General features: G+C 39.3%; 1 protein-coding gene across 4 annotated transcripts in view; it reads left to right on the top strand.

Annotated features, from left to right (window-relative positions):
* The window catches only part of ANKRD50 (ankyrin repeat domain 50), a 40,823-nt gene that overhangs the window by 16,451 nt on the left and 11,783 nt on the right, over window positions 1-12,589 (top strand). The window lies entirely within an intron of this gene.

The raw sequence follows: 12,589 nt of genomic DNA, 5'->3' as shown, positions 1-12,589 counted from the left end.
TGGGACCGGGTGCCATGATCTTCGTTTTCTGAATGTTGAGCTTGAAGCCAACTTTTTCACTCTCCCCTTTCACTTTCATCAAGAGGCTTTTGAGTTCCTCTTCACTTTCTGCCATAAGGGTGGTGTCATCTGCATATCTGAGGTTATTGATATTTCTCCCAGTAATCTTGATTCCAGCTTGTGTTTCTTCCAGTCCAGCATTTCTCATGATGTACTCTGCATATAAGTTAAATAAGCAGGGTGTCAATATACAGCCTTGACGTACTCCTTTTCCTATTTGGAACCAGTCTGTTGTTCCACGTCCAGTTCTAACTGTTGCTTCCTGACCTGCATACAGGTTTCTCAAGAGGCAGGTCAGGTGGTCTGGTATTCCCATTTCTTTCACAACTTTCCACAGTTTATTGTGATCCACACAGTCAAAGGCTTTGGCATAGTCAATAAAGCAGAAATAGATGTTTTTCTGGAATTCTCTTGCTTTTTCCATGATCCAGCGGATGTTGGCAATTTGATCTCTGGTTCCTCTGCCTTTTCTAAAAGCAGCTTGAACATCAGGAAGTTCACGGTTCACATATTGCTGAAGCCTGGCTTGGAGAATTTTGAGCATTACTTTACTAGCATGTGAGATGAGTGCAATTGTGCGGTAGTTTGATCATTCTTTGGCATTGCCTTTCTTTGGGATCAGAATGAAAACTGACCTTTTCCAGTCCTGTGGCCATATGTCTTATACATCTTCATTTCTGTTGAAAAGTTTCTTGAAGACTTGTTTTTGCTTCTTTGATAATGCCTTCTCTCTTTTTTTTGTTTCCTTTTAAGATTTTCTGTATTTGTGATTTTTTTCTTTGTTTTTTAGTAGTTAGACTTTGTCTTGCGTAAGTGTGGTTTCTTGATAGTTTTTCTGTTTTTGGATTTACTGAGTTTCCTAAATCTGTGGATTGATTTTTTTCATTAGTTTTAGAAAAGTCTCATCTATTTACTTCGAGCTGATTCTTTTTCTTTGCAGACCACAATTGTGTGTAAGTTGTACTAAATGCATTCCTCATGTATTTTCCACACTATTCTGTTCTAGCCTTCTTTTCTCAGGTTTGGGTATTTTCTTTTGGCCTTTATTTTGAATTTGTTAATTTCATCTTCCATTGTTATCAGGATGGTGGTGAATTTACCGAAAGAATTTCTGACATCAAATACATACAATTTTTTAGTTCTAAAGTGGAATTTTAGTTCTTTGTTTTTATAGATTCTGAGTTTTTTTGGTTGAAATTCTTCATCTTTTATCCACTTTTTTCCTAATCTGTTTTCTTTAATATTTTAATTATGGTTAGTTTAGTCTATGCTAGCAATAGTATCTATTTGAATCTGTATTTATTGTTTCTTTTTCCTCTGAATTCCCAATCACATATTTCTGCCCTTTTTCTGTCTGATAATTTTTGATTGTATGTCAGATAGTGTGTCAAATGCTGTAGAGTTCCAGACAGTATCTTTCATCAGAGAAGGCTTGCTTTTTTCTCATTTGGACAGAGAGTGAGGGGCTGCTGTAAATAGAGCTTGAGCTGGGCTGAGGCTCCTTTGAAGTCTTACTGAGACAGCTAGTTTATTTCTGTCATTTTGGTGTGGACCTTCTGAGCTTTTGATTGAGAGCTCCAAAAGGACTGTTGATAATTCACTTCTTCCCCAAGAAGTATCCATTTAGTTTTTTGACTTCCTGCCCTTTATACCTTCAAATTCTAACAAACGTCTTGAAGAAGGTGGGTTTTGTGTTTAAAGCAAATTCCCTCCCTTTGGTAGAATTTTGTCTTCAGCTACAGACTGTGGGAGACTTTTAGACACAATCATCCTAGTTCCCCAACCCAGAATTTAGCAGAGATACCTTGGAGAAAACAGCCTGTTGTTAGGGACACTTCAGATTTGACTCTGCTCTCTAAAAGAGAAATGTCTGATCTCTATAAGAGTTGGGGTGATGTTCTTTCTTTGGCAGAGTCCCTCAGGGTGGCCCAAGTCTGATTCTTCGTCCATACCTAAAATCACTACATGCCCCAAATCAGTAAATGACCCCTTAGAAGAAATCAGCAGGTGGTTTCTTTTTGTTTTGTTCCTTTTGGATGAATTCCTGTCCTCTGGAGTTCTAATTCATTTTGCTCTCTTGCTTCAACAACCTTCTCATGTCTTTAAAAATGTAAATTTTGTAATGGATAACATTATTTTCTAGCTGTTACAGTGGGAATTTTGGGCTGCTGCCACCTACTGCATTTTATCTGGCAGTGAAAGTCCCTATGAGGAAAATTTCTCTGGTTCTCTCCTGTTTTACTTGATATGTGCCTTTGCTTGTTAAGTAACTTCTTTTTAAAATAAATAAAATAATCTTTTATTTATCTGAACATCACAGATTGGTTTTCTTTAAATTCTTTGGCAGTTGTATAAGTTACTTTCATTTGGACATGAACCCATATTCTGATTGTTCCATTTGCTGCTTTCTTTCAAAGTGCTAAGAATTGTGTAATTTTTTCACTCTCCTTTTTGAATCACCATTTCTACCTCTGTTCTCCCTGCTCTAATTGCTGATTGCCCCCACCACTCCCTACCGTCAGTGCAGTCTAGGATGATGGTCAATAATTGAGATATGAAGCTCCTACCCCAAGCCTGTTCAAGTGATTTTGTAGATTTAGTCACTGACCCATGATCTTTTTAGGTTCAATTCCTGTCTCCGTGGAGGCTGATTTTTTGCCCTCCCTGCTGCTTCTTAAAAGCCATAGCCCTAGGCGGTAGTCTGTGCTTTTTGTTTCCTTCTTTCATTATTCATGGGGAGAGCCCCTCTTTCAGCCCCTAGTTTCAGTGAGTCTGGGTCCTATTAGTTAGAGGCAGGAGAACTTGTCACAGTTTTTACTTCCACCATCTAATCTCCGGGCTGCCATTGCAGACTTGTTTGACAGGTTGAAGTTTTAGGCTCATTTAGGCTCACAGCATTTTTGCTTCTTTTCTGTGTCTGATACTTTGAAATGTTTATTTTATTTTTGACTCTGGTATTTTCCTTTTTTCTTTTTGTTTTAATATTTCATAATTCCCTACTGTATTTTAGCTAATGGGGAAACAGTTCATGAAGTCCCTACAATATCCTGGTCAATGTTTAGAGAGAAATTTCACCCTATATTTTGGCTAAAGTCCTGACCTGATTTTAATTATCAATTATACTCGTGAGATTTTTTAATGAATATATAACATGTGATCCCTAACTGGTTTGAGATATCAATTATACCCTATTCCACATTTTCACATGCTTTAATTTATTGGAGGGTAATTTCATTTCTAAAAGAAGATAGGGAACAACCTAAGTGTGCATCGATTTAGATGAATGGATAAAGAAATTGTGATACACACACATACACATAATTCAGCCATAGAACATATTTGTGGCAACATGAATGGATCCTGAGGACATTATGCTGAATGAAATAACTCAGATACAGAAAGACAAATATTGTATGTTTTCACTTATATTCAGAATCTAAAAACCAAACTCATTGAAATACGAGTTGGGGGCATTGGATGAAAGTGGTCAGAAGATACAAACTTCCCCCTGTAAGGTAGACAGGTCCTGGGAGTGTACATGCAGCATGGTGACTGCAGTTAGCAATAATGTATATTTGAAAGACGCTAAGAGGATAGATTTTAAAGTTCTCATCACAAGGGGAAAAAAAATTATAACTGTGAGATAATGGGTGTTAACTGATCTTACTGTGGTAACATTTTGCAGTATGTACATACATGTGTTATAGTCCTTAAACTTATAAAATGTAGTATGTCAAGTATATATCTTAATGAAACTGGAGAAAAAGAAAAGAAAGAATGTGGGTCTGTTTTCTTAAGGCAAGATATATTAAGAATTATTAGTGATTTAGTTTTTCTACTTCACATGCTTTTAAAACATTTATTTTAAAGCATAGCCTTTTGAAAGAATTTAATATTTCATTAATAAAATGACAGGCTGGTATGTCAGCATTGTACTTCCAGATGATTTTGGAAAGGTGCTAGGCATATAGGATTAACCTTCTAGGTAAACTTAAAATGTATAATATTTTGATGACAGATTTCACCAGGTGGTACTAAAACTTTATTTATTTTTATTTTTTTAGATTTGGCTATGTTGGGTCTTCGTTGTTGCATGCGAGCTTTCTCTAGTTGCAGCGAGTGGGGCTACTCTTGGTTGCAGTGTTCCAGCTTCTCTTTGTAGTGGCTTCTGTTGTGGACAAGAGGCTCCCGGGTGTGTGGGCTTCAGTACTTGTGGCTTGAGGGCTCTAGAGCACGGGCTCAGTAGTTGTGGTGCACAGGCCTAGTTGCCTCGTGGCACGTGGGATCTTCCCGGACCAGGGATCGAACTGGTGTCCCCTGCATTGGCAGGCGGATGCTTAACCAGGGGATCACGAGAGAAGCCTAGTAGTACGATCTTAGACTTCAGAATTCAAAATGAGTAATTTAGTAATATTGTGTATAATTTTTTAGGTTGAAAAAACTTTCCTTTCTCAATTGAATTATCTTTGCAACACTGGAAAACTAGCTTCCTATATTTACACTGTTCTGTTTTTAACTTAATGTGTCATTATGGTATTCTGCAAATACCATACTATTTTTGGTTTTTTTTTAACTCGTAAATTTCATTTTTTAGAGCATTTTTAGGTTCACTGCTTTCTTCTTAAGTGGGAAGTGCAGAGAGTTTCTGTTTATCCCCATACCTTCACAGACACAGGTCTCCTCCATTATAAACATCCTGCCTCACAGTGGTCTGTTTGTTATAATTGATGAATCTGCATCGACATATCATTATCATCCAAAGTCCACAGTTGACATTAGGGTTCACTCTTGGTATTGTATATCCAGTTGGTTTTAAGAAATGTATAATGACATGTATATACCATTACTGTATAGTTTTCTATGGTAAAACTACACAATATTTTACTGCTCTAAAAATCCTCTGTGCCCTGCCTACTCATCACTGCCTCCCTGTTCTCTGGCAACCTGTGAGCCTTCAACTTTTTCCAGTTTTGCCATTTCCAGAATGTTTGACAGTCAGAAATCATATTGACTTTTTTCACTCGGTAATAAATTTTAAGATTCAGTTCAGTTCAGTTGCTCAGTAGTGTCCAACTCTTTGTGACCCCATGGACCGCAGCACGCCAGGCCTCACTGTCCATCACCAACTCCTGGAATCACACAGACTCATGTCCATTGAGTCGGTGATGCCATCCAACCATCTCATCCTCTATTGTCCCCTTCTCCTCCCGCCTTCAATCTTTCTCAGCATCAGGGTCTTTTCAAATGAGTCAGCTCTTCACATCGTGTCACCAAAGTTTGGAGTTTCAGCTTCAACATCAGTCCTTCCAATGAACACGCAGGACTGATCTCCTTTAGGATGGACTGGTTGGATCTCCTTGCAGTCCAAGGGATTCTCAAGAGTCTTCTCCAACACCACAGTTCAAAACATCAATTCTTCGGCCCTCAGCTTTCTTTATAGTCCAACTCTCACATCCATACTTGACTACTGGAAAAACCATAGCCTTGACTAGACGGACCTTTGTTGGCAAAGTAATGTCTCTGCATTTTAATATGCTGTCTAGGTTGGTCATAGCTTTCCTTCCAAGGAGTAAGAGTCTTTTAATTTCAAGGTTGCACTCACCATCTGCAGTGATTTTGGAGCCCCCAAAATAAAGTCAGCCGCTGTTTCCACTGTTTCCCCATCTATTTGCCATGAGGTGATGGGACCAGATGCCATGTTCTTACTTTTCTGAATGTTGAGCTTTAAGTCAACTTTTTCATTCTTCTCTTTTACATTCATCAAGAGGCTCTTTACTTCTTCACTTTCTGCCATAAGGGTGGTGTCATCTGCATATCTGAGGTTATTGTTATTTCTCCTGGCAATCTTGATTCCGGCCTAGCATTTCTCATGATGTACTCTGAATATAAGTTAAATAAGCAGGGGGACAATACACGTACATCTTTTCCTATTTGGAACCAGTCTATTGTTCCATGTCCAGTTGTAATTGTTGCTTTCTGACCTGCATACAGGTTTCTCAAGAGGCAGGTCAGGTGGTCTGGTATTCCCATCTCTTTCACAACTTTCCACAGTTTATTGTGATCCACATAGTCAAAGGCTTTGGCATAGTCAAGAAAGCAGAAATAGATGTTTTTCTGGAACTCTCTTGCTTTTTCGATGATCAAGCAGATGTTGGCAATTTGATCTCTGGTTCCTCTGCCTTTTCTAAAACCAACTTGAACATCTGGAAGTTCACGGTTCACATATTGCTGAAGCCTGGCTTGGAGAATTTTGAACATTACTTTACTAGCGTGTGAGATGAGTGCAATTGTGCGGTAGTTTGAGCATTCTTTGGCATTGCCTTTCTTTGGGATTGGAATGAAAACTGACCTTTTCCAGTCCTGTGGCCACTGCTGAGTTTTCCAAATTTGCTGGCATATAGAGTGCAGCACTTTCACAGCATCATCTTTCAGGATTTGGAATAGCTCAACTGGAATTCCATCACCTCCACTAGCTTTGTTCATAGTGATGCTTTCTAAGGCCCAGTTGACTTCACATTCCAGGATGTCTGGCTCTAGGTCAGTGATCACACCATCGTGATTATCTGGGTCATGAAGATCTTTTTTGTACAGTTCTTCTGTATATTCTTGCCACCTGTCCTTAATATCTTCTGCTTCTGATAGGTTCATACCATTTCTGTCCTTTATTGAGCTCATCTTTGCATGAAATGTTCCCAAGGTATCTCTAATTTTCTTGAAGAGATCTCTAGTCTTTCCCATTCTATTGTTTTCCTCTATTTCTTTGCATTGATCACTGAGGAAGGCTTTCTTATGTCTCCTTGCTCTTCTTTGGAACTCTGCATTCAAATAGGTATATCTTTCCTTTTCTCCTTTGCTTTTTACTTCCTTCCTTTTACAGATATTTGGAAGGCCTCCTCAGACAGCCATTTTGATTTTTTACATTTCTGTTTCTTGAGGATGGTCTTGATCCCTGTCTCCTGTACAGTGTCACAAACCTGCATCCACAGTTCATCAGGCACTCTGTCTATCAGATGTAGTCCCGTAAGTCTATTTGTCACTTCTACTGTATAATGATAAGGGATTTGATTTAAGTCATACCTGAATGGTATTGTGGTTTTGTCTACTTTTTTCAATTTAAGTCTGAATTTTGCAATAAGGAGTTTATGATCTGAGCCACAGTTAGCTCTCCATCTTGATTTTGCTGACTGTATAGAGCTTCTCCATCTTTGGCTGCAAAGAATATAATCAATATGATTTCGATGTTGGCCATCTGGTGATGTCATGTATAGAGTCTTCTCTTGTGTTGTTGGAAGAGAGGGTGTTTGCTATGACCAGTGCGTTCTCTTGGCCAAACTCTCTTAGCCTTTTCCCTGCTTCATTCTGTGCTCCAAGGTCAAATTGCCTGTTACTCCAGGTGTTTCTTGACTTCTTACTTTTGCATTCCAGTCCCCTATAATGAAAAGGCCATCTTTTGGGGGTGTTAGTTATAAACCGTTCAACTTCTGCTGCTTCAGTGTTACTGTTCAGGGCATAGACTTGGATTGCCGTCATATTGAATGGTTTGCCTTGGAAATGAACAGAAATCATTCTGTCATTTTTGAGACTACCTCCAAGTACTGCATTTCTGACACTTTTGTTGACTGTGATGGCTACTCCATTTTTTCTAAGGGATGCTTGCCCACAGCAGTAGATAGGATGGTCATCTGAGTTAAATATACCCATTCCAGTCCATTTTAGTTGCTGATACCTAAAATGTTGATGATCACTCTTGCCATCTCCTGTCTGACCACTTCCAATTTGCCTTGATTCATGGGCCTAACATGATGACACCACCCCTATGGCAGAAACTGAAGAGGAACTCAAAAGCCTCTTGATGAAAGTGAAAGAGGAGAGTGAAAAAGTTGGCTTAAAACTCAACATTCAGAAAACTAAGATCATAGCATCTGGTCCCATCACTTCATGGGAAATAGATGGGGAGACAGTGGAAACAGTGTCAGACTTTATTTTTCTGGGCTCCAAAATCACTGCAGATGGTGACTGCAGCCATGAAATTAAAAGACGCTTACTCCTTGGAAGGAAAGTTATGACCAACCTAGACAGCATATTGAAAAGCAGAGATATTATTTTGCCAACAAAGGTCCGTCTAGTCAAGGCTATGGTTTTTTCAGTGATCATGTATGATGTGAGAGTTGGACTGTGAAAAAAGCTGAGCGCTGAAGAATTGATGCTTTTGAACTGTGGTGTTGGAGAAGACTTGCAAGTCCCTTGGACTGCAAGGAGATCCAACCAGTCCATCCTAAAGGAGACCAGTCCTGGGTGTTCATTAGAAGGACTGATGCTGAGGCTGAAACTCCAATACTTTGGCCACCTCATGCGAAGAGTTGATTCATTGGAAAAGACCCTGACGCTGGGAGGGATTGAGGGCAGGAGGAGAAGGGGATGACAGAGATGACTGGATGGCATCACTGACTCGATGCACATGAGTTTGAGTGAACTCTGGGAGTTAATGAGGGACAGGAAGGCCTGGCATGCTGCGATTCATGGGGTCGCAAAGAGTCGGATACAACTGAAGAACTGAACTGAACTGAATGGACCTAACATTCCAGGTTCCTATGCAATATTGTTCTTTACTGCATCTGACCTTGTTTCTATCACCAGTCACATCCACAACTGCTTGGTGTTTTTGCTTTGGCTCTGTCTCTTTATTCTTTCCAGAGTTATTTCTCCACTGATCTCCATTAGCATATTGAGCACGTACCAACCTGGGGAGTTCATCTTTCAGTGTCCTATCTTTTTGCCTCATCATGGCCTGATAGCTCATTTCTTTTTCAGAGCTGATGATATTCCTGATGATATCGTCTGGATGTTTATTAACCGATGTTTCTTAACAGATTATTAACATTCACCAAAGGATACCTTGGTTGCTTCCAAATTTTGGCAATTAGGAATAAAGCTGTAATATACATCTGTGTGCAGGGGTTTACATGGACATAAATTTTCAGTTCATTTGGGTAAATATCAGGAGACACAATTGCTGGTTTGTATGAGAGTATGTTTCATTTTCTATGAAGCTACCACTCTGTCTTCCAGACTTGCTGTACCATTTTGCATTCCCACCAGCAATGAATGAGAGTTCCTGTTGCTCCACATCCTTGCCAGTATTTGGTGTTGTCAGTGTTTGGATTTTGGCCATTCTAAAATATATGTAGCAGTGCTTTTTTGTTTTAATTTGCAATCCCTTAATGGCATATGATGCTGGACTTCTTTTCATATGCTTACTTGCCACCTGTATAGCTTTGGTGAGGTGTCAGTTCAGGTGTTTTGCCTATTTTTAATTCCGGTTGTTTTCCAGTGTCTAGGAGCATCTGCCTAGGTAAGCAGGTGTGTCTTCTATGCCTCTGTGTCACCTTCGATGTGAGGCTAGTTGGTTGCCCTCTGACCTAAGTTCTCATGGGTTCAAGAAAAGTCTTGAACTTGCAGCTTGTCAGGCTTACTTTGTTGTAAGGGTGAAAGAAAGACTTTTATTGTAAGACTGGAAGGTGTAGCTAGTTGTCTACATCTGAGAGAGCAAGCCAGAGAAGGAGAAGAAACCCCATGTTCAACAGTGAAGCCTTAAGAAATTATTGTACATGTGGTATCTATTAGTATATTCCTTATAATGCATGTAGCAGCTTTTAAAAGTTAATTAGCTTCCTGAGAAAGGGGCAGTAGGTAAATTCACTGTATTGAAAACAAAAAAGAGTGAACTTCATTTCAGAATTGCCCTGATAGTCTTTCAGCTGCCTTTGGACCTGGAAATGAGAAGGCCAGCTGCAGAAGCATGGGGCTGCCAGTGCTTACACTCAAGATAGAATTGCAAATGGGAAAGCTGTCAGGACTTTAAATTAAACTCAACAATATTAAGAATGTAATATATATTTTCTAAGTTTTAATAATGTAGCTAAGAAATATAGGACATTTAATCTCATATATATACAAAGTAAAAACCCTGTAGCCTGCTGGTGCTTTTAAAGATGGTTTCTTTGGATGAATGTGATAAACTAGTACCATGACATTATCTCATTTTGAAGATTTTAAGTATATACATATATATTCACAAACAGAGAAAAATCCGTTTTAGACTACCTAAAGTACTCTGGGCTTTGTGCCTACATACTTTGATGGGATTGTCATTTTATGAAATGGTGAAACGGAACCTGGTAGAAAAAGTGGATCTGTGTGTCACTTCTTGGTGTAGGTATCCCCATATGGTGCTTTTGTTGAAATAAATGAAAGGAAACTGAAGATGGGAATTCTGAGTCTAGTAACATTTTTATCTAGTGTTTTGAAGTAGCAGTTTTCCTATTAATTGCCATTCACTCATGAAGCAAACTTTATTGAGTGTTTGTGATGTGCTAATAATGGTTTTGAGTGCTGGGCATCTGGCAGCACAAGAGAGGCGTTGTCCGGGGCAGGTTCTGCATGGAAGTGGAGGAGCATCACTCCAGCCTTACAGTGAAACGAGTACACAAGTAATACAGTAAGTTCCTTTGAGAATACGATCAGCAGTGCGCGCAAAACAGGATCAGGTGTTAGGGCGACGGCAGTACTATTTAAGATATGGTGATCAGGGAAATGGAGAAGGCAATGGCAGCCCTCTCCAGTGTTCTTGCCTGGAGAATCCTAGGAACAGGGGAGCCTGGTGGGCTGCCGTCTACGGGGTCGCATAGAGTTGGACACGACTGAAGCGACTTAGCAGCAGCAGCAGGAGATCAGGGAAAGCATCTTCAGGAATAAACTTTGTGTTGAAACCTGAAGGAAGAGCAGTTCTGCCTGGGGGAGCTTTCTAGGCAGAGGGAGTACCAAGTACATAGACCCTGACTGGAGGAAAGCTTGGTGTTAGAAGTGAAAGGAGAGCAGTGTGGCTGGAACCAAAGGGAGATCTCAGGAATGAGTCCTAGGATTTTAACTAAAGAAACTAGGGGGGAAATGGGATACCGCTAATTGACATGGAGAGATGAGTGGGGCGGAACTTGTTTGAAATTGAGAGAGAATACTTTTTAAAACATTAAATCTGAGATACCTGTAGGACGTCCACAAGGAGATGGCAGCTTTGAGTTTAGGGGTGAGGGCCAGGCTAGGAAAAACTGCTCAACATTTTTAATGCCATAGATTGACTTCTGGTTTTAACATGACTGAGTGAGTCCTTGGAAACAGTCAAATAGCAAGAAAGTAAAACTACCAGAGACCTATAAACCCCAACCTCAAGATAAACGTAGAAGTTAATGTCAAATGGCGATGCAGACAAAACTGACAGAACATTTTTATATGCATACCATGAACATTATCACAAACACAAAGGCTCTCATTTGGAACTGGAGACAGGAGACTTACGCTAGAAGTTTCCCTGCACCCAGTTAAGCAGAAAGGAAGAATAAAGAGGGCAGGGAAGAATGAATCACACACATGAGCTATATGTGAGAATCAGACATTTGAGGATTGTGGGGAGGGGATTGTGGGGAGAAAGGCTGCCTTATGTACATCCCCACAGCTTCTCATCTTAATTGGCTGGAGAGAAGTTAAAGCACAAAGAACTTGTTCATGCCCATAACTCTTGAGTCATAAGGAGATTTAGAAACCTAAACACTGGATACACTAGCCTGCAAAGGAAAGAAGTTCTCTTATTGAAGAGCTGTCACAAGATATATACAAATATATCTCAAAAACAGTAGGGAGAAGGGGTCTGCAAAAGAAAGCTAGTATGGCTGGAGCAACCTTGTAAAATTTTAACTGTGCCACCGTAGGAACTCTGGAGGCAGTGGGTGAAGACATACGTTGCTATGGTTCCCAGGGGAAAGACAGGACAGTAGCTTTTGGAATGCAGTGATAATACAGACCAAGGTGGGATTGAGATATTTTATAAAGAAATATTGACAAGACTTAGTGATAAATTGGATCTTGGTTGCTACTGGAATTGAAAGATTAAGAGAGTTGTAGAAAGGACCATCTGTAAATTTCTGGTGTTCATAATTAGATGGAGTTTGTCCTCTTCACCATTGTATCTTTTAGTACTTCACTGAGCACATGGAATGCTCCCATACATATTTGTTGAAAATGAATGAGTATTATTTTAGTTATGAAAAAGTTGCATTCAACTTCAGTATAAACAGTCTGAGTAGGAGATGTGTTCTGCTGTAGAATTAAACCTAATAATTTATTCTTTACATTGAAATCTGACCATACAGCAAATGGGACCTAGACTGCAGTTTATCTTTGAAAAGTCTTTTAAAATAAAATTTGTGTGTGTGACAAACTAGATCAAGTGCAGTCTATTTGTGAAAGACATGATGATAAAATCCTGTATAAAGAAAGTGATATTTTTTTATATTATGGAAGTGATCCCCAGTTTTTTTTTCCTTTACATTTTAGCTTTGTTATAAACATTTCAAGCTTTTATTATTGATAAAAAATCAGAAAAGGAATATTGAAATCTTGTTTTCTCCAGTTCCTACTGCCTTTCTGAAGTATACTGAATCACTGATTCACCCACACTCTCGTACACTTTATTGTG

The sequence above is a fragment of the Bubalus bubalis genome, chromosome 17 (genome assembly GCF_019923935.1).
Source record: "Bubalus bubalis isolate 160015118507 breed Murrah chromosome 17, NDDB_SH_1, whole genome shotgun sequence".
Classification (NCBI taxonomy): domain Eukaryota; kingdom Metazoa; phylum Chordata; class Mammalia; order Artiodactyla; family Bovidae; genus Bubalus; species Bubalus bubalis.
The sequence above is the reverse complement of the archived record's forward strand: the minus strand, read 5'-3'. Positions and strand labels throughout refer to the sequence as shown.